The sequence below is a fragment of the Oryctolagus cuniculus genome, chromosome 1, assembly GCF_964237555.1.
Source record: "Oryctolagus cuniculus chromosome 1, mOryCun1.1, whole genome shotgun sequence".
NCBI lineage: Eukaryota > Metazoa > Chordata > Mammalia > Lagomorpha > Leporidae > Oryctolagus > Oryctolagus cuniculus.
In genome coordinates, this window is record NC_091432.1 from 63,915,762 (window position 1) to 63,941,477 (window position 25,716).

The window sequence follows — 25,716 nt, forward strand, 5'->3', positions numbered from 1 at the left end:
TGTGTGGATTTAAGCTTCCAGCTCCTTTGGTTAAGTACCAAGTTGTGAGGTCGTGTCTGATAAGAGCACGGTTAGTTTGTAAGAAACTGCCAGAGTGGCTATACCATTTTGCCTTCCCACCAGCTGTAAGTGAGAGTTGCTGTTGCTGCATATCCTTGCCAGCATTTGGTTCTGTCTGTGTCCTGTCTAATAGGTGTGCAGTGCTATTTCTTCATGTTGATCGACATTACCATCTGATGTTGCCGTGGGCACAGGGACTCCTGAATTATGTTGTGAGGATCAAGAACTCTGGCTTGACTTAGTCTGGGTTCTTGCCTTCCCATGTGTGAGACTACAGCCAGGAGCTGTAAATAGAGATGACAAAGTGAGCGGAGTTTACGGAAGGCCAAAGGGACGGTACATACTCATGAGTGTGAGCTACCTCATGAGAGAGAATTGCCTCCAGCCGGCTGGGGTCATCCTTATTATAGAATAAGGGGCAGGATTTGGGGTGCAGCTGCGGCATACACCAGGAAAGTGTCACGACGCGGGTGCCTGATGGGAAGTGAGGCCTAGCTGCATGAGGAGGAGGTGACCAGCACACACCTGGTGCTGGCAGTCCTGCTCCTCGGGCCTCACTGACTCCCTGCCTGGCCCACATCAGCCTGAAGACTTCTCTTCGTATCTCTTGCAAGGCAGGTCTCTTAACGAATTATCTCAATTTTTGTTTACATTCGAATTTATTTTCCATTTATCACAGGACAGAGGGTCGTCTGGCAGATTTTTTCTTTAGTCCTCCTGTGGCCGTTGTTTCTGATGAGCAACGAGCTGTTTGTCTCATTCCATCCCCTTGTGTGTGCTGAGTCATCTTTCTGTCATTGCTTCCAGATGTTGCCTGTGTCTTTCCCCAGGTCGCCAGAAGTGGACCTCCTTGGGATTGTCCAACCTGGAATTCTTTGATTGTATTGGATGTGTACATTAATGTTTTTCATCAAATTTAGGGGTTTTTCACTCGTGAGTCTTTCAAATATTTTGTGTGTGATTTTCTCTGCTTTCCACGCAACTCTTGGAATTCCCATTACACAACGGTTGCTATGTTTAATGGTGTCCATAAAACACCTAAGTCTTTGGGGTTGCATTAGTCCATTTTCCGTTTCTATCATGAAATATCGGAAGCTGAGTAGTTTAGAAGGAGGTTTGTTGAGCTCATAGTTTTTGCAGCTCCAAGTCCTGGATTGAGGGTCCCATTTGTTTGGCTCTTGGCGGCCGGCATCATGGTGGGGGAATGGGGGAACGGATGAGAGGGAGGGACCATGGGACCATGTGACGAGACAGGAAGCCAGAGAATGGTGAGCGGCCAGACTCACCCTCTTAATTTTTTTTTTCAGGATTATTTATTTATTTGAAAGGGAGAGAGACAGAAAGAGACTTCCACCTGCTGACTCACTCCCCACATGGCCACACTAAAGAGCTGGGGCACTAAAGGCGGGAGCCTGGACGCCATCCTGGGCTCCTACATGGGTGGCAGGGTGCAAGCGCTTCAGGCGTCTTCTGAGCAGAGTAGCAGAGATGGGTCAGAAGCAGCCAGGACTCAAGCTGAAGCTCTGACACAGGATGCCAGCGTCAGGCAGCAGCTAACTCACCGAGCCACAGCGCTCATTCTTAAAGCAATCTTCTTGGGGTAACCAACCAGGATCCCAGAAGAACGGCGTCAGTTCCTTCCGAGAGCAGAAAGGGACCCAGTGACTTTCAGCTGGGCTCCACAGCTTCAAGGTTGCTCCCAGCCACCTCCCCACCACACCCCACCGAGGACCAAGCTTCCTATACATGAGCCCAAAGAGGACACGCTCAAACCACATCCAAAGCACAGCCAGGCAACAGTCTTTGTTCTTCACTGTCTTTTCTTTCAGATTGGATAATCTGCACAGATCTATCCTCAGGTTCACGTACCTTTCTTCTGCCAGCACAAATCAATCCATTATTGAGCTCCTCTAGAGAAACTTTTATTTCAGTTATTGTATTTTTGAACTCCACAATTTCTATTTAGTTATTTTTTAAAAATAACTTAATCTATTTATTGATATTTTAAATAAAAAGATGTATTTATTTATTTGAAAAGCAGAGTGATAGAGAGAAAAGGAGGGACAGAGCGATCTTTCCTCTGCTAGTTCACTCCTCATGTGCCCGGAACAGCCAGGTTGGACCAGGTAGAAGCCAGGTGCCCAAAAGTCCATCTGGGTCTCCCATATGAGTGGCAGGAACCCAAGTACTGGAAGCATCATCACTGCCCCCAAGGGTGTGAATTAGCTGGGGTCGGAACTGGAGCAATCCTGGAAGCCAGCGCTCTGGTGAGGGGTGGGGGTGGTCCACGAGCAGCATCTTGAGACGAAGTTTCCTTTAGTTCTTAGAATCTATTTACAGTAGCTGCTTTCAAGTTTTTGTCTGCTAAGCTCAACATCTGTGTCTCTCGGGGAGAGCTTCCAGCCTGCTTCTCCCCTGTGTGTGATCATTCCTTCCTGTCTCCTTTCCTGTCTTAGACATTTCTGTTGAAACTAGACATTTTAAGTAAGATGTTTTGGCAACTCTGGGCTTTGGTTCCCTTCCCCGGGGATTGTTCTTGTTGCTAGGGCTGTGGCACTTTCAGCCAGCAAGGCTTCCACCCTCTGTGGTGGAATCTTAGGGAATCTGTCTAACTTAGGGGATGTTTTCACAACTCAGCAAGTTTCCAAGTTTGCGCCGTTTTCATCCATCTTCATCCAGGGCCAGCCAGTGTCTTTCAAGGGTCCTCTCTGATCTGCTCTGAGCGAGTCCTGCCCTGGACACACACTGTCTTCCGAACCAGCAAAGAGCAATATGATTTTAACAGGGTTCTCTTCAGCTAGCTTCTTAGCCGACTCTCTCTGTTAAACTTCTCTCTGGTCTGATCCTATGGGGTGGTTTGTCTTTTTGGTGTGTGTGTGTGTGTGTGTGTGTGTGTGTGTGTTTTGGCCCCAAACAGCAACTCTGTGATCTTAGCTTTCCCTAACTGCTTGCACAGAAAGTTCGATTGTTTCTGACAATGCCCCTGGCTGTGGATTTTGCCTGCTCTCCTCCAAGTCAAGTCAGCTCCCGCAGGCAGTGCAGTAGAGCTGCCAGTCATCACGGGCCGCCCTCCCGCCTGGGACAGAACTTCTGTATCTGGAGATGTGGCACCAGGAGTGGGAGCAGCCCCTGGTTAAAATGCCCCAGCTTCCCATGCCCACTGGTTTTACTAATATTCAGAGGATTTTAAAAAATAAATACATCTCAGTTTGGTATATGCTCTTTAGTCAACTTAAAATGTTTGTTGGGGCTGGCACTGTAGCGCAGAGGGTTAATGCCATGGCATGAAGTGCTGGCATCCTACATGGGTGCTGGTTCTGGTCTTGGCTACTCCTCTTCTGATCCAGCTCTCTGCTATGGCCTGGGAAAGCAGTAGAAGATGGCCCAAGTCCTTGGGCCTCTGCACCCGTGTGGGACACCTGGAAGAAGCTCCTGGCTCTGTGTTAGTGCAGCTCTGGCCGTTGCGGACAATTGGGGAGTGAACCAGTGGATGGAAGACCTCTCTCTCTCTCTCTCTCTCTCTCTCTCTTTCTGTGCAACTCTGACTTTCAAATAAATAAATAAATAAATCTTTAAAATAAATAAATAACATATTTATTTGTTTTCATCTACTTGAAAGGCAGAATAAGAGAAAGAAGACAGAAAAAGAGACAGAAAGAGAGAACATCCATCTGGCTCCTCCCCAAATGGCTGTACCAGCCAAGGCTGAGCCAACCAAATGCCAGGAGCAAGGAACTCCATCGGGGTCTCCCATCTGGGTGCCAGGAACTAAAGTACCTGAAGCATCACCTGCTGCCCCCAGGGTGCACGTTAGCAGGAAGCCGGGTTAGAAGCACAGGGGCTGTGCCTGGTACGGGAGACCAAACGTCCGGAATGGAGGCTTGACCTGCAGCTGCCACAATGCATGTTCCTCTTGGATCAATGTGCATGGTTAGTTTTTACTGTTTTGTCCAGTTTTGTCATTGTTTTTTGGGGAGAGGATTTGAATAGCCCTCACACAGCTGTTCCAGAACATGAGAAAAGCATTTGCATAAAACAAGTAAACAAACATGGGAACAATGGGAAATTTTAAACAATCTACATTTTCTTCAAGTTTAATAAATTTTTCAAGTAACTATTGTCAAGAGACAAAAATTACAACAATGTGGTTTAAAGATCTCAATTGGCCTTATTTGCAATTCTAGAATTAGGCAACATTTCATTTCATAAAACAGAAAAAATGTTCTAATAGATTGTGTAAAGAGTTTTGTTGAGGGGGCGGCATTGCTACGTAGCGGGTAAAACTGCTGCCTAAAATGCCAACATCCCATACAGGTGCCAGTTCGAGTCCTAGCTGCTCCACTTCCAATTCAACTCCCTGCTAATGCACCTAGGAAAGCAGTGAAAAATGACCTAAATGCTTGGGCCATGCACCCCGGTGGGAGACCTGGAGGAAGCTCCTGGCTTCAGCCTGGCCCAGCCCTGGCTGTTGAGGCCATTTGGGGAATGAACCAGTGGATGGAAGATCTCTCTCTCTCTCTCTCTCTCTCTCTCTCTGGCTCTCCCTCTCTTTCTTTATTTCAGACTTTGAAATAAATAAACCTTTTAAAAAGAGGGGGTGGAGATATTGGTTGAAGGGTTGAAATGCCAGAAATAACAACCAAAAAGTGAATTGGTGATAAGCAGTAGATGTTGGCTCAAGTACTTGAGCTCCTGCCAACTAAATGGGAGATCCATATACAATTCCTGGCTCTTGGCTTCAGCCTAGCTCAGCTGGGGCTGTTGGGCCATTTGGGGAGTGAGCCAGTAGATGGAAGACCTCTCTTTCTCACTCATTCTCTGTGTTATTATGCCTTTCATATATATGTACATACAGATGTACATATATATCCTTTTATTTTCTTAAAAATGATTTCAAAGTTACTTTTCTTGGGGCTGGCATTGTGGCGTAGCAGGTTAAGCTTCCACCTGTGATGCCAGCATCCCACCTAGGTGCCGATTCGATTCTCAGTTGCTCTACTTCTGACCTAGCTCCCCACTAATGCACCTGGGAAAGTAGCAGAAGATGGCCCAAGTGCTTGGACCGCTGCACACACGTGGGAGACCTGGGCTTCAGCCTGGCATAGCCCCAGCCATTGCAGCCATCTGGGGAGTGAACCAGTGGATGAGAGATCTCTCTGTCTCTCCCTGTCTCACTCTGACTTTCAAGTAAATAAAAAATAAATTTTTTAAAGTTACTCTTCTTGCAAGATGGGGATAAGGAAACAGAACAACAGAAAAATAACTGGTTAACACTAGGCTACTGCAGGTCACTTTTTTAATGATATAAAAGCAGAGAGAATTTCATGCCATTTACTAGTGGCCAATTTGGGAATTTTGATCCTCACCTTCTCTCCTGAGTTCTTGGGAAATCAGAAAACAATTCAGTCGCAGTTTGAGGTTTAGCACAAGTGGTTACATTTTCATTTTCAGTCTGATCTGCTGGGGTCTAGCACAGGAGTTTACACCAAAAGAATGGCTGCCTCTAATTTTGATTTCATAGTACACATAAATCAAAAATAAGCCAAGGAAGGGGTGGCGCTGTGGCTTAGTGTGTGAAACTGCCTCCTGCAGTGCCGGCATCCCATGTGGTGGCTGGTTCAAGTCCTAGCTGCTCCACTTCCAATTCAGCTCTCTGCTATAATCTGGGAAAACAGTAGAAGATGGCCCGTGTGGGAGACCTGGAAGAAGCTCCAGGCTTCTGGCTTCGGATCTGTCCAGCTCTGGCTGTTGCGGCCATCTGGGGAGTGAACCTGCAGATGGAAGACCTCTCTCTCTGCTTCTGCCTCTGTAACTCCGCCTTTCAAATGAATAGAGAAATCTTAAAAAAAAAAAAAAAAAAAAAAAAAAAAAAAAACAAGGTAAGCAATCCTCTGTAAATTGCAGAACTTCAAAGGTTAGGGGAAATGACGTAAGTCCATCAACCCCTAAATAACATCTGCTAAACAAAATCAGGATATTCTCACCCAGTTCCTCCCGGCATCAACTAAAGAGCACAGCATGGTGTGTGATGCTTCAAACCTCTCACCAGAAGAGCATGATGCTAGCCAGGCCACCTGGGAGAATTGAATGATAGGCCTAGCACCACCTGGGGATGTGCCACAGCGTGAGACCATTCAAAACAAGGGGATGCGCAGGAGAGGGGACAAAGGAAGAGTTCCACAGTGGCCGTGGCTGTGTGCCTCCAGGTCTTGGGTCTGAGGCTCTCAGGTCTGCGCATGCTCACTCTGGTCTCACGAGGAGTAACTGTCAGAGCCACCAGATACCTAGCACATCCTCTGTGGGTCAGCGTCACTGCACGGATGGATCTGTCATGCAGAGACAGGTGGCCCCATTCTCTTGAACTATTTCTAAATTGAATGCTTTTGTTCCGGAAGCATCTCCCTGTCCCTTATTCTGCCAAAGAGAATGAGAGGAGCCCTAACGCTCGGTCACGGGGCAGGATGCATTTGTGACTACAGATAGCTCGATCTGGCCATCGTGTCCTCCTAAACACAGCGGTTCTTGAGGACGCCTGTCCAGTGAGGGAACAATCACTGTCCACCACGGTACATCCCGTGGATGCCGTGTGAGCACCGTCTGCCCATGGGATACTAAGCTGTGTCGGTGTCATCTGGAAGTGCTGTGTCCACAAGCTGCCTGGAGGATGTCCTTTTGCAGCCAGAGAGAATCAAACCAACACGTATTCAAGGGGCTGGTGTTGCAGTGCAGCGAGCTAAGCCTCTGCCTGTGATGTCCACATCCCATGTGAGCACGAGTTCCAGTCCTGGCTGCTCTGCTTCTAATCCAGCTCCCTGCTAACGCACCTGGGGAACAGGCAGAAGATGGCCCAAATGCTTGGGCCCCTTGTGCTGCCTATCCAGGCGCATTAACAGGGAGCTGGATCTGATGTGGAGCACCCAGGATTTGAACTGGTGCCCATATGGGATGCTGGTCTTCTAGGCAGCACCTTAACCCATTATGCCACGATGTTGGCCCCTGCTATTTGTAGCCTTAAATGACCTTGAAGATGGTATCTGTTCTAGACACAGTCATTCAATTTTTTGATACTGAGTTGATGCTTAAAAATATGATAATGTCCTCCCTTTGAAGCCCCATCCTGTGACACTTCCTCTTCTCTCACAGCATATGGAGGCGAGAGGAACCCAGGGACCTGTTAAAAACCATGACTCTCAAGAAGAGATAAAATGAGGAAGCTAGATCAAAAGCACAAGTTCCACTTTTTTTTTCAGAATATAGTTAAGGTGCAGCTGTCTTGCATGCGTGTGTCGTCCGTGAGATATGTGACGGGGTCAGATAGGCGAGTAAGGCACACATAAATGGGCTCCTGTGAGGCAGGGAGTACATGCCAGTGCCCAGGCCGGATGACAAGGGATGCTTCCTTAGAAGCAACGGGCCAGGCAGACCTAGATGTGATGGCCAGTATGTGGCTTGTGCTGAAGAAACAATGAAAAGACACCCCCACTGTTAAAGGAAGACCAGGAGGTGAATAAAAATGTTTGAATCAAATAGAAATAGGCCACAGATATATGGAAAGCATGTAAAGACCACAAAGTGATTTCAAAGAAACTCACTGGTTTGCATGGAGCAACGCTGGTAGCCTCTATCAAGTATATCAAAAGAGAACTTAGTAGAGCTATAAAACAATTTCACAAAAATTCACATAACTGGCCGGCGCCGCAGCTCACTAGGCTAATTCTCCGCCTAGTGGCGCCGGCACACCGGGTTCCAGTCCCAGTCGGGGCACCGGATTGTGTCCCGGTTGCCCCTCTTCCAGGCCAGCTCTCTGCTGTGGCCAGGGAGTGCAGTGGAGGATGGCCCAGGTGCTTGGGCCCTGCACCCCATGGGAGACCAGGAAAAGCACCTGGCTCCTGGCTCCTGGCTTCGGATCAGCGCGGTGCGCCGGCCGCAGCGCGCCAGCCAAGGCGGCCATTGGAGGGTGAACCAACGGCAAAGGAAGACCTTTCTCTCTGTCTCTCTCTCTCACTGTCCACTCTGCCTGTCAAAAAAAAAATTTTTTCACATAACTGCAAAGTCTTCCATTACTGTCTGATGGGGGCTCTCCAACTTCTTAACACAGAAGATGGCTATACATATATAGGTGCTCTGCCAACAAGCTTCATTAGAACAGGAAAAGCATTGAACACTGAACACTGAATTTACCTTATTGTCTGTCAAAAGAAGAGGTACCAGTCCTTCTGCTTTGGTAAGTGGCAGTGAACAGTCTTTCTGCTTCCATGTCCCTATGAAAGAATGTTCTTGCTTTCCACACGAGGAGGAAGTTCTGATTCCAGGGAAGGAAGTGTTCTGGATAGTCCATGTCACCATAAAGGAAAAGTACTCTGAAATTAGACTTGAGAATTTATAAAAATGTAACGGCATTTTCAACTGTCTCTATACTTGCTCAGACTGTAGCAAATTCAACTGCTTTTGTTGAAGTTCAGATGAGTCTGCTGGGTCTGTGTTTGAAACAGGGACTGTGAGGCCATCAGCAAACTGAAAGGGGTGCGGGTGCTGTCCTGTCAGAATCTATCCAACGTGGCTTCCAATCAGCTAAAGAGTGTTGGCTTCTGAGCCAAGAGAGCCAGTGTGGTAGAGAGAGCAGAACCCGGGTGTGGAGACCCATGGCCATCTCTAGTCAAACCAAGCGCCCAACCTCCCTGCTGTGCAGAAAGGTCAGAATGATGTGCAAGGCACCAGGTCAATGGGATGTGGGAAACACCCACCAAAACATCTGTCAGTAGAAAGAATCAGAGAAGACCTAGTTCCAGGAAGAACAGTGCAGCTGCTATAATAATCTGGACAAGTATCCACGTATAAAGAAGTCAGCTTTTTATTACTGTACCTGCAACTCCTGAGGGAAACTAACCTGTAAAGGAAAATGGTGATCTTTGCTCATGGTTGTGGGGGTTCACAGTCTGAGATCAGAGAGTTCCATTGCACTGCTGTCTGACCAGGGTGGGGGAGGGCAGAACGTGTGTGGAAGAAGAATCCCAAGGTGATCCAGGAAGCAGAGAGAGCAGCCAGACCAGCTGGGCCTTGATAACCAATCCTCTCAAGGGCGCACACCCAGAGACCCAAAGACCTCCCACCACGCCCACCTCTTAGACACCACAACTGGGTTAAGTTTCTACCCATGATCCATTAGCCGTCATCATTAATTATTAACCATTCATGAAAGACTTTGGGGACCAAGCCTTTAGTAGACAGGTCTTTGAGGGGACACCCAAATTATCATCCAACCATAGCAACCCAAGTGTCTGAGCTGAGGAGGTGCCCATGGCAACAGTGGAGAGTCAGGGACTGGCCTTCTCTACAAGGTGTTCTGAGAGTAAAAGAATAAGGGCCAGACTGCGTTGTGATCAGATTCTGGGTTATTTTCATGGAAGGGGATCCCTAGACACAAGTGAGAGAGACGTCCACTGGTGCTGCAGTGGGGAAGGAACTGAAGGTCTGTGCACGAGTAGGCCACACAGCTGGTCCCCAGGTTCCTCGGGACCCGTCAGGGCTGGGGAAGGTTATGCAGTGGTGAAGACAGGTGGCAGGAGCTGTGGTGGAGAGGTAATCATCGAGAAGTAGCACAGGTGCGCCTCCCATGACGGTGAGCTTTGCAACAGGAAAAGCTCCTTTATACCTTCATTATCTTTCTCAGAGTCCTGCATTTTCAACAAAAGCCATTCCCATAGAATTTACTTTTTGAACTCCTATGTGTTCCTTAGGTGCATTTTTAAAATGCTCTCTCCTAGTAATGCTTGCTATCCTCCAGAGCATATATGAAGAAGAAGACTGGAATTGTAGCTTTGGCTCAGCTACTGTGGACGGGCCGACATGGGAAAGCAACTTGATGGTTCTGACTCCTTGATCTCTGACAACTTGATCTCTCTGACTTTCCTCACTTGGAAAACAGCAATTGTGATGAGATTTCAATGGGATCAGTTTAGAACCTAGAATAGTATATTGTACTGGGTAAAAAAAATGGTCAATAAGTATTCACTCTCTCTTTCTTGTGGCCTTTGTACCCGATTATGCACAACTCTCATTACATTTTGTGAGTATGCTAACCCTCTGTCACAGACTGAATTCACAGAGGGTAAATTCTATGACAGGGACTGGCAGGAAGACAGGGTTCATTTGTTCAATTCAATGACACTGTCCTAGAGCACCAGAGAACTCCCTACAGGTGGGTAGAACAGTGAACTTGAACCTCCTGGAGTGAAGCATCCAGCAAATTCTGACTAGACCAGTCCAACCAGAAGACAAAAATTCAGACAGTGATTAGAGAAGGAACGTTAGACTCTACACGAAATTTTTCATTAGGATCAGGCCTTAGTGGAGGCAGGTTGCTCAGGTAAACAGCATAGCAAGAGGAAGATGGTACCATCTAGAACCATATGGTTCCGGTCCAGAACCAAACAAGGTGGAAATATCACACGAAGCAGCCAGATTTCATCAAGAGTCAAAAGACAAGCTAACATCTGATTAGTACACATATTTCAAAAAAATCAAATTGGGTAGGAAGAGAATTTATTGTAAAAAAAATAAATAAAAGTTTCCAGGAGATCCCATGCCAAAGATACGTTCAGGGGTAGAGAAAGACAAGCACAAGGAGGTTCCCCAAGTGGTCAGAGGAGCTCCTTTCCCAGGCAGGAGTGGCCTCACACAGGGCAGCAGCCAGCACCACGCTTGCTCACAGATGGGGATACAAGGATCTGCAGATTGAGTTGCCCGTCAGGATTGACAACCACTGATGCCTGGTGCTTTCTCAGGCTCAAATTTCAAAAGAGAAGAAAGGAACTAAGGACAGTGTCCTTGGAATCTTCTGGAAGCCACAGGAATTCATGGTAGGGAGAGGTTCAGGGGAGTGGGCCTGAGAGCCCCTCTGCCTGGCTCATCGCTTGAGGGTGGGCTGGAAGGGTCTCACCCAGCCTTGTTCTGAAACTTCTCTTCCTTCCCAGGCCCAAGAGCAGGCCTTGAGTTCCTGACCCTCCTGTCCGGTCTCTTGGTCTTGCGGTTCACTACTGACCAGGGTCCCCCACCTACTTCCTGACCGTGCAGGAATCCCATCTTGTCTTTGTACAGGGACCTGACTGCTCCCCAATAACGGCAGAGATTTAGAATGAGAGAAAGAGTTTTTCCCGATATGCTCAGTTACATTCTCTTGCACAGAAACCTCAGAGTTATAGACAGGCCATCTGTTTTGACATTAGAACACCATTTAAGTGTTTTGGGCTCATCTCCTTGGACAGGATAGATATTACTATCAGCAACACCAGTAAAAGGAATCATTTAATTATCATAAATACTATGACTTAAATAAGAAATCAATCAGCAATTCCCTGTTTTGTGACTTTAGAGACTTCTACGGGCTGTGCTGCTTCCTGAGGCTGGAGCTGTGCACGCAGTTTCGGCTCCCGTGGCCGGCTTTTCACAGCTCGCTTGATGCGCTCTATGCCCAGGGAGGAGCCTGAGCATCACCCTGGATGAACCCATCTCCTCTCCCCACCCCATGAACACCTAACTTTTCCCAAGCACTTTCAATGCTTCTCTAACATCCTCAAACTGCTTATGTCTACCCTGGCCCCTCTTCCTTTGGTTGTCTAAGAAAAAGCACAGGAGAGTTCTAATGTTATGGGTGGAACTAACAAGAGAGGCCTAGAGCATGGTATTCCCATAAAGGTATTACAAATATGGAAGACTAAAAGAAGAAAATAGGGATAGACACTAGAGTTTTCATGTGTGTGACTTCATATACCCATAATTGTTTTTGTTATTTATTTGAGAAAAAGAGAGAAAGGCTCCTCTCTGCTGGTTCATGCCCCAGATGCCACAATGGTTGGGAGCCTGAAGCCAGGAACTCAATTAAGGTTTCTCATGTGGGTGGCAGGAACCCGACAATTTGAGCCATCGCTGCTGCCTCCCAGGGTCTGCATTAGCAGGAAGCTGGAGTCAGATCAAATCCAGGTATTCCAGTGTGGGATCTGGGTGTCCTAACCAGTGGCTTGGCTGCTAGGCCAAATGTCTGCCCTATAAGTGGTTGTACAATGTCCTTCTTCACTCTCCACTTCCATATTCTCCTTGATCTAATCTGGTACTTCTGTAGAGACTTGAGGTCTCCGAGACCTGAAAACTGAATGACTGTTTTATTTTCTCCAGTCTCCTTGACTCAACAGACCCAAAGATTTTAATTACACAAATTAGATGAGACCTGGTTAGCTTTCCATCTACTGCAAGTCTAGAGGCCCTAGTGGCCACCAGTAAATATCCCTGTAAGTCAGACCAGTCACAGTGGCTGCACCCTGCCATGGCTTTCACAGTTAACTTCTGCCATCCTGGGATCCCGTCCTGTCCGTTGAAACCGGGAAGCCCATTTCCTATGCAGAATAGGTCTTCCATCTGCTGTTTCACTTCCCAAATGACTGCAACAGCCAGAGCTGAGCTGATCCAAAGCCAGGAGCCTCTTTGGGGTCTCCCGCACAGGTGCAGGGACCCAAGCACTTGGGCCATCTTCTACCACTTTCACAGACTACAACAGAGAGCTGGATCAGAAGTGGAGCTGCTGGGACTCAAACTGGCACCCATATGGGATTCTGGCGCTGCAGGCTGTGGCTTTAACCTGCTGCACCACAGCGCCGGCCCCAAAAGCTGGAATCTCATCACAGGGTCTGTGTGTACTCTTCAATGGAGGCTCCGCGTTTTCCCCATGTGCTTTCCTTCGCTGCCGTGAGTAATCAGCCCAGCTGATTCAACTCCGGACGTGTGCTGTTCTCCAGTGAGGTTTGGAACTGCCAGCCAAAGGGTGGGCAGGGATTACCATTAGAGCAATAGTCAAATTTTATTACAAGGGCTTTTATACTCGCACTGTCGCGGCACGCTTCTTCACCCAGGGGGCTAGTAGCAGATTAGTTCAAGGAAACATGTTTTCTATCAAAGGAGATAATATTCGTGTTTCATATAATCTGAAGGAACAATCCATACTAAAATGATGGCCAAAATATTAGCCTTCAAGGACAGAGACAGCCTGCAGCTGCATGAGACAAGGGGCTGGCGGAACCCGGCCAAGGAGCATTCTCAGACTCGTACATGATGCAGGGCCACTTCTGCCCCCGTGCCTGACGTCTCCTTCAGGCTTCTCACGTACATCTCAGGTTCCACCTGGCCCGGTCTCCACACGGATGTGTTCCTAGTGGGGTCTGGCTGAAGGGCATTGAAGTTGGAGGGCCTCCTTCTCCAAGATCTGACCTCGACATTGCGCCACTGGGTTAAGCGAGTTCCTGGCCTTGTGACAGGTCTCCCCAGCAGCAGTGCAGGGGTATGAGGAAAACTGGGCTCCTCTCGAAGGGAACTGTCCTAGGGGACATTGGGGTCTTCCAACAAGGCAGGGAAAAATCTCTGGACAAGAGCCAGGGAGAAGCCTGCTCTGGCAAGAGAGACTATGTGGGCTTGTGGGGGTCAAGTTCTTTGAATCATCGAAATCTCCTAATAGCCCCATTCTGGTTCTTGTGGTCGCTCTCTCTCCCAGGCAAGGCCCTCCTCTTTGATGCAGTCTCCTGATTTCCATCAGCAATACGACAGAATCCTCTTTCCCCATCAGTATTCGTTGTCCAGGAACTGTTGTTAAATGCTGGGTAACGTTTTCTTGTATCAGTGGTACTCAGCTCCTGATAAACGTTAAAGTCCTCATGGGACCTTTTAAAAATGCCAATACTTGAGCCCCACCTCCACCTCCAGGGATTCTGAGTGAATGGCTCAGACTCCAGGGCTTGAAAACCTGCCCCCGGGGACAGTGATGTGTAGGGGCAGATGAGAATCACTGCGTGATAAGCAGGGATTGTAATTTATTCATTTCACTCTTAGGGAAATTTCAGGATGTTTCTAACATTTCATTGCTGCCGCACAGGTAATCCAAAGTAAAAGCTTCTAGAGTTTCCAGGCCTTTTAAGCCATCCTACTTGGATTATCTTTTTATATTTAATTATGGTCTTTGGGTTCCTAACGTATATCAGAGGGAACTTTAAAACATTGGAGGAAAAGTGAAATTCAAAGATAAGTTTAGGTGCCAGCAGTGTGGCACAGGGGGTTAAGCCCCCACTTGAAATGCCGCCATCCCATATTGCAGCGCCAGTTCCAGGCCTGGCTGCTCCACTTCCAATCCAGCACCTGGGAAAGCCGTGGATGATGGCCCAGGTGCTTGGGCCCCTGCACCCACTTGGAGATCAGGGTAGAGCTCCTGGCTCCTGGCTTCCACCTGGCCCAGGCCTGGCTATTGTGGCCACTTGGGGACTGAACCAGCAGATGGAATCAATCATATATATGTATCTTTCTCTCTCTCTCCTCTCTCCCTCCCCTCCACCCCCTGCCATCCTCTGCTTTTCAAATAAACATTAAAATTAAAAAAGTTTATTTTGGGCAAAATCATTTTAAAACCCATGCATAGTGGTTTTTTTTTTTTTTTTTTTTTTTTTTTTTTTTTTTTTGACAGGCAGAGTGGACAGTGAGAGAGAGAGAGACAGGGAGAAAGGTCTTCCTTTGCCGTTGGTTCACCCTCCAATGGCCGCCACGGCCGGAGCACTGATCCGATGGCAGGAGCCAGGTGCTTCTCCTGGTCTCCCATGGGGTGCAGGGCCCAAGGACTTGGGCCATCCTCCACTGCACTCCCTGGCCACAGCAGAGAGCTGGCCTGGAAGATGGGCAACGGGGCATAGTATTTTCATGATACACATTTACCATGAACAAGACTACAAGGCTTCCACACTTAACGTCTGGCATTCAATTAAACATGGGAAACACACGTACACACTTTTATACACACACCCACACACATACACTCTGGCTCTCCTTCTCTGTCACTCTGCCCTTAAAACAAACAAATGTTAACGACAACAGAAAAACCACAAAGAACCGTTGTATATTAGCCTCAGTCAGCCAGCCACAGCTTTGCTTAAGGACTATTTTTCGTGAAAGCCAACTCATGTTGAAACTAAAACCTTACTTAAAATTTGCCCCCCCCCCCCTTTGGAGACACTTTGTGCTAAAAACAGTTTTTTTTTTTTTTTTCATGGAACAATCAGCTGTGACAAGTCCACGCCTGGTACCAACATGAGAGGCATGGGAGCACGTCCACACCCACACTGGCCTGCGAGTGAGGCGGACACCCAGGCTCCATCGGCTGGTGAACGGGTAACAGAACACGGGGCACCAAACACTCATCGCGTTAGAAAGGAATTCAGTACGGACACTCGCCGGGAAATGCTATGACAAATGCTACCATAAGCAGCAGGCAGACGTGAGAGGTCACACGCTACATGAAATGTCCAGGAAAGAAAAACCTCCAAGACAGTAGCTTGTGGTTGCCTGCTTTCAAATGTGGGAATGGGGATTAACTCTAAATGGGTACATGAGATTTTTTTTTTAAGATTTATTTATTTGAAAGAGTTACACGGAGAGAGGAGAGGCAGAGAGAGAGAGAGAGAGAGAGAGAAAGAATCTTCCATCCTCTGGTTCACTCCCCAATTGGCCACAACAGCTGAAGCTGTGCCAATCCGAAGTCAGGAGCCAGGAGCTTCTTCCAGGTCTCCCATGTGGGTGCAGGGGCCCAAGGACTTGGGCCATCTTCTACTGCTTTCCCAGGCCATAGCAGAGAGCTGGATTGGAAGTGGAGCAGCTGGGCTTCGAACTGGTGCTCATATGGGATGCCGGCACTGCAGTCGGCGGCCTTACCTGCCACGCCACAGCACCAGCACCACATGAGATCTTAATAAGGGTGATGACATGTTCTAACACTGGATGAAAGTGGTGGTATCACAACTTGGTAAACTTAATAAAAATGCTTGAATTGTACCCTTAAAATTGGTCAGTTTTATGCTGTGTAAGTTTTAGCTCAGTATTAAAAACTCAGCTGTGTCAGATATATCTGCTTCTTCCTTTGATGTCTGCTCCTCTGGGTTCTCAGAGAACTTGCCTTTCATGTACACCCTCTTTTATCTACTCCCTGTCACCTCCAGTGGAACAAAATCAAGCTCCCATCACACCCCATGCCTCTTCTCTCCTTCCATTGTAATAGAAACTTGACTGCACACAGGCTCGCCAAACAAGAACAGATCTCTTATTGGCTCTTGCAGCTAAGTACCCACGTGACAAAGTTGTGCTCCATGAGAACTGGAAGTATCACGTCTTAGCTTCTAAGGCTCTTTCTCTGACAGGACCTCGCATGCATCTTTTGATCTCCCATCCTAGTTGTCCCTTCCTCAGCTTTGCCCTCTGGATCATGGAAGACCGTGAGAATGAGAGTCAGGCCCTGGGACCAATTCTTTGTGCTTGGAAAAGGATCACATTTGTATCTTGTTTAAGCCACTGTTATTTTTGGTTTTCATTCAATTAATTCCAATTAATATCCAATTTTTATCCCAACGGTGGGTTGTTGCAGTTAACAGACCTAAGTGTATGGTGTTTGCTTGGTGGAAGCAAACTATAGGCCATCAGCAGCACTCAGGTGCGCAACTAGAAAGCTGCAAATGATTTCCTAAAACTTGCCTGTGTTAGCTGGGAAAGGTCTAGCAGCAGAAGTGGTTTTTAAAAATCAGGATGTGTGTTGGGCCAGCCAGTGGCACAGCGGGTTAAGCCAGAGCCTGCGGCAGCTTGTGTCCCGGCTGCCCCACTTCCAATCCTGCTCCCTGCTAATGTGCCTGGAAAAACAGTGGAAGACGACCCAAGTCCATGGGCCTCTGCACCTATGAGGGAGACCTAGAAGAAGCTCTAGGCTCTCAGCTTTTGGCCTGTCATTTGGAGCTTTGGCTCCAGTCATTGCAGCCACCTGGGGAGTGAACCAGGGCATAGAAGATCTTTGTCTCTCCCTCTCTCTCTGTGCCTTTCAAACAAATAAATCTTTTTTAAAAAAATCAGAATGTGTGTTGGCTGCTGTAATTGTCGGAACTTAGCGCAGGCTATTTATGGAGGAAAAGAGGCTAATTTTGGCTCACAGTTTCAGAAGCTCACAGTCCAAGTTCAGGTTCTGCCATCTGGGAAGGCTGCTGGACGCTGAGCCAGGAAGCAGACCGTGCAGCCGGCCCCAACCCTGGCTTTATAGTCAACTGTCTCGAGAGAACTACCTTTGGAGGGCAGCCTCGCCGGTGACCTAAGGACCTCCCAGCAGGCCCACCTCCTAAACACCATCATTGGATTAAGTACCTTGTAGCACCATTATCTTTCAGCTTTGGAGTTGGAAGTGCTACATTTGGGAGCTGAATTGTGTTCAAAGCCAGCAGCTATTTCTTACCACATCCAGCATCCATCATGGGGACAGAGGTGAACTCGGGCTAGGCCTAGCCATTCCACCAGCAGAGATGAAAGGACAAGCACCTGCCAGCTAAGCCGATTGAGGCTCTCGCAGTCTGGGCTTCGGGAGTGAGTTCCCCGCACCTGTGCCCCTTCCAAGTGCAGAAGTCGCAGTGGAGTCTCTGAAGCTCCGGCTGTGCTGGGGCCTGAGACACGGCCGCCGGGGCTTTCAAGCAGCTTTCCCTGAGAGTTCCCTGCTGGCCACGGGTGCCAGCTTTCAGAAGCTTCAAGTTCCCTTTACTGAGTGGCCTGGCGCGGAGTCCATTTACCTGCCCGCTCTGTGCGATCACTGCCCCAGGGACAAGGTCATCCCTCCTGGCACACAGATCCCAGCACTGCCTCGGAAATGACTCTGTCCAAGGGGCTTTGCTTTCCCTCCAGGTGGGACTAGCTGGTGGCCATGGACCACGGATCGCCACTGGACATCCACGGAGGACGTCTTTCTTGACTATTTCATTGTCCTTGGGCAGGAGGGGACAGACAAGATGTCTTTTCTTCCATGAGAATATGTTAGTTCATTTCCAGTGACATCTGTAGAGCTGCCCAGACAAGACTGAGCACCCCACAAGGATCCCGGACACAGTAACTAAGCAGACTGAGGGAGTCTCCCTGGGGAAGGGGTGAGTGTACTCATTGTTCATATGCCCTCGGGGTGACTGCCAGCTCCCCCTAACCAGAGTTAGGAACACGCACATGCACACACACACATACACACACGCAGCCACAAATGCATTATGTACTACACAATTTATTTGCCCATTAATACACATGTATATGTTCTACGGCTTGCAAGAACTTTCTATCAGTTGCCTTCTTTTCCTTCATATAACATCTTTACAGAGTGTCACATTTGAGTTCCGTTTTCCATCGCAAGCTTATCAAATGCTGATTCCCCAGAACAATCTGTTGATAAGACAAATGCTCCAAAACATCAAAGTGGAAGCAAAGCACCCATAGGGAACACAATAGCAAAGCTTTTCAAGAAAGCTGCACTGTGACGGACTGTTCCTGCTGCCTTGGGCTGCGCGTGGCCTGACTTGGCACTGCTGCTGCTGCTGTCTCTATGCAAAATGTTGACATTTTGGGCCATCGTGGATGTTGAGTGTTTGTTTTGATTTCTGAAAAATACTGCATTTGAATATTAAACTTGGGTACTGAGGTTTTGGGTGATCCTTTACATACTGTGCCTGAAGCAAGTACCCCACTGGCCCCTCCATGGTCCCAGCCCTTGTATCCACTAATACCTGTCACTCATAGTACCAGCACCTATAACACAGGGAAGACTATGTTTCCCAGCTTCCCTTGTAGTTGTATGTCACCTTGTGACCACATGTGGGCTAATGAACAGAGAATGGAAGTGACCTGTAGCCGTCTCAGGACCTTGAGAGACAGCTGATGCTTTCTCTTCACTTCCCCATTCTCCCTCGAGCTTCTTGGAACACGTGTGCCCTCATTTTGACCATGAGGCTGAGGGCCACACCCTAGGATGGGGAACGGGGAAGTTCAAAGGAGCCTGGGTCCCTGACATCTCATCCAGCAGCCATTATACCTGCCGCCTCCCGAGCCACCTGCATCAGAGAAAAAATAACTTTTGTCTTGTTTAAGTCACTGCTATATGGGGTTGAAGCCACCCTCAGCCACAAGTTACCCTAGTGGATAACACAAACACCCCAAATGAAGGCCGTTTAACTTGAAATGTTTGTGACAGTTTTTCTGGGGGGGAAAGTACCATGGTGACTTTGAAGTATCTTGAAGTAAACAAGTTCAAGTGAGTAGCTGTTCTTAGAAGGTTCCAAGGAATGAACATTTGTCTCAATGGCTTCAATCACCACTTGGGACACCCTTAACCCGTATCAGAGCGTCTGATTCAAGCCACGACTCCCCTTCTCTGATCCAGCTTCCCGACAATGCACACTCTGGGCAGCAGTGGATGGCGACACGAGGATTTTGAGTCCCTGCCACCCACAGGGAAGGCCTGGATGGATTTCTGGGCTCCTCGCTTCAACCTGGCCCAGCCTTGGTAATTGTGGGCATTTGGGGAGTGAACCAGCAGAAGGAAGATCTTTCTGTGTCTCTCTGCCCTTCAAGTAAAATAAAAACCTATTTTAAGTTTTTAAAAAAGAATTCTGTGGCCATGTTCAGTGTCTGTTGATGGATACAGAATCCTGGCTCGCCGTTGTTTCTACGTTTCTATGTCTCCCCGCCCTGACCTCCTCAACAGGGAAAGTCATGGTATAGTATTTTATGGAGCTGTTGTGGTCTCCTTCAGGAGACCCTTCATCCCATCTGTCTCAGAGGAAATTTGGTTTTCTGCCCACAGGAAGGAGAAATGGCTGTAATAAGTGACACAGCCAGAAACAGCTTCGGGGCACATTGTGGTACAGCTAATCAAGCTGCTGCCCGGGATGCCCGCACTCCTTCTCCGAATGCCTGGGATTCTGGGATCAAGTCCCATCTCCATTTCAGACCTCGTTCCTGCTACTGCACCTGGGAGGCAGCAGGTGATGGCCCAGATGCTTGGGCCCCTGCTACCCATGAGGGAGACCTGGATGGAGTTCCTGGCTCCCCGCTTCAGCTTGGCCCAGTCTCAGCCATTGTGAGCATTTGGGGAGTGAAACAGAGGCTGGAAGTGCGCGCGCTCTCTCTGCCTTTCAAGTACATATTTTAAAAAAAATTAACAAAATCAACAATGATGTCTTATCTCCATGACTCAAACAGCACAAGAACTATCACTAGTCATAGCTCAGGGTCGGTATGCCCAGGTTTCTGCGTATTTCTCAAACAGTAATAAAGGAGACAAAAGGTTTGAGACAGTGTCCATTCAAGTCCCCATTGATGAGTGCAAGAGTAGCTGTGTCAGAGCCCGGCGCTGTGGTGTAGCAGGTAAAGCTGCTGCCTCCAGTGCTGGCATCCCATATGGGCGCCAGTTCGAGTTCTGGCTGTTCCACTTCCCATCCAGCTCTCTGCCGTGGCCTGGGAAAGCAGTGGAAGATGGCCCAAGTCCTTGGGCCCCTGCACCCATGTGGGAGACCCAGAAGAAGCTCCTGGCTCCTGGCTTCGGATCAGCGCCATTGCGGCCAATTAGTGAGTGAACCAGAGGATGGAAGACCTCTTTCTCTTTCTCTCTCTCTCTCTCTCTCTCTCTCTCTCTCTGCCGCTCCTTCTCTCTCTGTGTAACTCTGACTTTCAAATAAATAAGTCTTTAAAAAAAAAAAGAGCAGCTGTGTCCCACCACCGAGAGGCCTGGCCTGAATCAGTCTTTTGCATCTGCACTACTTGATTGATGAGAAAGGGTCTCTCCCTGTTTTGTTTTTTTTTTTTAATCATTGATTACTAGTGAGATAGAAAATGGGTATGCTGGATGTCTATTGATCACCTGAATTTCTTTCAGCAACTACTTTTGCAGACACTTGTTTGTTTCATGTTTCTTTTTCTTTACTGACTTATAGTGGCTGAGGAGGGGACATTCAAAGCTATTTTTGTTAACTAAGAGTGTAAAATACACTAAAATTTGGTTTTCTACACATAGCAACAAAACAACTCAATGCACAAGAATTCATTCTACTTTGCGCGATGTATTTTGCTTTAGAAAGTTATTGTTTGAGGGGCTGGCGTCATTACATAGTGGCTAAAGCTGCCATATGGACACCAGATCAAGTCCTGGCTGCCCCACTTCTGATCCAGCTCCCTTCCAATGCACCTGGGAAAGCAGCAGAGGATGGCCCATGTGCTTGGGCCCCTGCACCTATCGGGAAGACTTAGAAGAAGCTTCTGGCTTCAGCCTGGCCTGGCCCTGGCCATTGTGGCCATTTGAGGAGTGAACCAGACCTCTCTGTGTGTCTCTCCTTCTCTCTCTGTAACTCTGCCTTTCAAATAAATAAAATAAATCTTAAAAAAAAAGTCTTCCTTACTGCTTAAAAGAAATAAGAACGTTATTGTTTGAGAATAATGTCTTTTTATATCAGGAAATAGTTACCTTGATGTTGAAAACTTCCTCTCCCCTCCTTTTAATCAATAAACATAAAAGTAACAAGAAAAAAAACTTATTCTCAGTAGGAGGATTTAAAATAATAAACTTAGGGGCCTGTGTAATCCTCCACCTGCAGTGCCGGCATCCCATATGGGCACTGGTTCTAGTCCCGGCTGCTCCTCTTCTGATCCAGCTCTCTGCTATGGCCTGGGAAAGCGGTAGAAGACGGCCCAAGTCCTTGGGCCCCTGCGCCCATGTGGGAGACCCGGAAGAAGCTCCTGGCTCCTGGCTTTGGATTGGTGCAGCTCTGGCTGTTACGGCCATCTGGGGAGTGAACCAGTAGATGGAAGACCTTTCTGTCTCTCCCTCTCACTATCTGTAACTCTACCTCTCAAATAAATAAATAAAATATTTTAAAAAATTAATAATATACCTAGAGGCCAGCATTGTATTGCAACAGATTAAGCCACTTCTTGCAACGCTAGCATCCCTCATCAGAGTGCTGGTTCGAGTTCTGGCTGCTTCACTTTGGGTCCAGCTTCCTGCTAATGTGCTAGGAAAGGTGGCAGAAAATGGCCCAAGTACTGGGGTCCTTGCCACCCACATAGGAAATCAGGATGGAGTTCCTGGCTCCCTACTTTGGCCTGGTCCAGCCCTGGCTGTTGTAACCACTTAGGGAGTGAACCAGTGAATGAAAAATCTCTCTCTCTCTCTCTCTTACTCTGTCACTGTGCCTTTAAAATAAATTTTTTGTTTTGTTTTTGTTTTTAAATTGAAGTTCTTTATTTTATGAACAAAGAGATAGCCTACCTTTCCATAGCACTGACGTCTTAGAAAATCCATTCAAGGAAATGACTTAGTCCAACTTAACGAAGCCGATATCCTTCGTGCACTGATGGAAACCCTGGCGGCACACGTAAGCCCGTGTTTCTGGGTCAGACTGTGCCAGTTCGAGCAGACGCAGCAAGAGCAGGAACCCTGCCTGAATTTTTGTGGCCCCCAAATTTTGTGCTTTCAGGAGTGCAACAAGGCAAAAAAAAGTCAGATAAATCTTGAAAATAACAAACATACATGTTTTATACTATATATGTACACACCTATGCAGATATTAATATAAATGTATGCTTTATATATTTTGCATTGTATATGTGAACATTTATGTATATTATACACGGTTATATGTATTGTGGATGCTTTTTCTATCTTTACTTGAGTTTTTTCCCCTTGGCTTATGGTATCTTAGCATACAGGGTTTCACATTCGCAATAGTGAAATGTGTGGGATTTTCCATTGTAGCCTTGTCAAAACCAAGCTGTGTTCAATGCTGGCCGAGGAGAGAGAGGGCACTGCCTCTGCTGGGCCCTGAACGCATCTCGGGGCAGGGTGGGCGAAGTGGGGACTTTGAGGCTGTGAGGCCTGGTCTAAGGTGGGGCTTGTTTTGGACCCAGTGAGAGTCCCGATGCAACAGGAGTCCACGGTGAGTGCAGGGAGTGAGGGTTTGCTTCTTGAGTGGGTGGGCCTTCAGGAAGCTTCTAGAAGGAATAAAATCTCTATTCACAGCCTTTCTCTTCCTAGACAAGAGCTTCCCACAAGAGCAACGTCAGACTGAGGACAGGGCCTCACTTGCAGAGCTCTGCTCGTGTAGACGGAGCCGGGTGGACACGGCTGGCTTTGGTCCTCAGCTGCCCCTCGGTGGTAAATGACAGACCACAAGCTGTGGGCTGTGATCAGCAGACTCCCAGCGCCCTTTGCAGTTGCCGACAACACACCCCATGTCCAGGGGTGGTGGTTTTGACAGCTGTTAGGTGTCAGGGCTTCCTGTCTCCTTGGCTGGGGGATCTTTTCTTGGATCATCGGGTCAGGCAGCCACCATGCACAGTTGTTTAGCAGTCTGGGGTTCACACACTTGGGCACTGTGCCATGCAGGCTGAAGGAAGGGCTCTGGCCGTGCCTGTGGGCAGCCTCTCAGTCAGGGTCAAGGTTACAGACTAAGCCAAGAGAACAGACCTCATCCTGAACCCAAAGAGCTTGCAGAGTCGGAGGCGGGCTTCTTAGCTGGATGATCTGGTTTTCACAATTTTCTGTTTGCTTGCCAAGCCCCGGAAAGCTCTTCAAGGATGTAAGTGCAACAGTTGTCCACTGAAGCCCACCTGCCTCTGCTCTCTGGAGGCCCAGGGCAACTGCGTCACAGCTGGGAGTTGGGCCACCGCCGCTCTGAACTCAGGAGCTTCTGCAGCCTGGTGGCAGTGCCCCCTCCGGGGAGCCGTGGTGTGCAATCAACCTGAATCTGGAATCGTGGTTACCGTAGGCTGGGAAGGGTGAGGGGACAGAGGGAATTAGATAATGGGCACCACAACCGGTCGGGCAGACACAGCAAGCTCTGCTGTTCCACAGCACAGGGGTCACTGGAGTCACAGTGCGTCCTGTTCCATATAAAGGACGAAGGACAGAAGCGGATAGGCTGCAAACGCCAAGAGAGAAGGCAATGGGAAATCTGGTTGCCTGATTTGATCAAGTTACACCGTATGCATATGTTGAACTATTGCAAGGTGCCCTGTAAATACACACAAGTGTTACCCGTTAATCAAAACCATTTTTAAAGATTTATTTTATTTATTTGACAGAGTTACAGAGAGAGAGGCAGACACACATACAGCACACAGAAAGAGAGAGAGAAAGAGAGAGAGAGAGGTCTTCCATTGGCTGGTTCTCTCCCCAAATGGCTGCAACAGCTGGAATTGAGCCGATCTGAAACCAGGAGCCAGGAGCCTCCTTGGGGTCTCCCATGCATGTGCAGGGGCCCAAGGACTTGGGCCATCTTCTACTGCTTTCCCAGGCCATAGCAGAAAGTTAGATTGGAAGTGGAGCAGCCAGGACTTGAACCGGTACCCATATGGGATGCTGGTACTGCAGGCCACGGCTTTAACCCACTCAAAAACATTTTTAAAAATAAAAATGAAAAGGCCTACAGTAAATTACCCTTCTTGGTGCACCTTGTAATACTCAGGCCGAATCTAGTAGCAGCTTAATTTTGGGATCAAGAAGCTTTCTTTGCAATTATCTTTACTTCAAAGGGGGGGATTGCTTTAAGGATAAATTTTGAATTTTGGTAGAAAACTATAACATTGGCACCAGCACTGCGGTGCTGCAGATTAGCAGCTACCTGTGAGGCAGGCATCCCATATGGGCTGTTCCAGTTCCAATCCAGCTCCCTGATAATGCGCCTCGGAAAGCAGAGAAAGATGGTCCCACTGCTTGGGCCCCTGCATCCACGTGGGAGACCCTTCTGCTCCTGGCTCCTGACTTCAGCTGGCCCTACCCTAACCATTGTGGCATTTGGGGAATGAACCAATGGATGGAAGAGTTCTCTCTCTGTCTCTCCTTCTCTCTCTCTGTAACTCTGACTACTTTTAAATAAATAAATAAATAAATCCTTTTATAAAAATTAAAAAAAAACCTCTAGCACTTTCTTCTCAATTGCCATATTCTGGCCCTGTCATTGACTTTGCATTATTCTTCCCCGTACATATAAATTTCAAGTAACTGATACATGTGCAATTGCTGTCTTGTCTCGTAAAGTATAACTGATTTCTCCTGCTGTGGAAAAGACCAATTTTTTTCACCTACGTATATATTGGACTGGGTCCTGTAACCATGCTCAAATGGTCAGCACTGGCTAAATTTTCAGTTCGTCCTGTTTCCCTCAATGTCCAGCTACAACTCTGCAAGCTCACTTTGCAGTTTTTCACCCTCTCTCTGGACTTGGCATCAGTGAGAACTGAAACCCGACTGCCCAGATCCTTACAGGGACTTTAGCTTGCCTCATAGCTGACCTTCCCCCCAGGACCTAAAGAGGCATCGCAAGCCAGAGGCCAAGGTCTTGATCTATACCTTGAAGGACTCTCTACCACAGCAGACCACGCATGCGTGAGATTTCAGCCTGGAGGAGCTGCTGTCGGGCCGCTCACCGAGTCATGTAAAATGCCTGGGTCAGGCAATGCACTCCCATGAAAGGTAACCAAGGCTGTGGACAACACCTTGGCTTCCAGAAACAAATGAAAGATGGTGATCCACCCACCTGTTGGAATCTACTGGACTGGGTACCCTCAGGGTCCACCTGGCTTTGACTTTAATAGTGCATTTTCGTATTAATATTCCCCTTTGCCATTTTAGGCATCCCACTTAAAAAAAGATTTTTATTATTTATTTGAAAGGTTGAGTGATAGAGGGAGAGAGGAGAGAGAAAGATCTCCCAGCCACTGATTTACTCCTTACATGGCTGCAAGGGCCAGGGCTGGTCCAGGCTGAAATCAGAAGCCCAGAGCTCCATCCCAGTG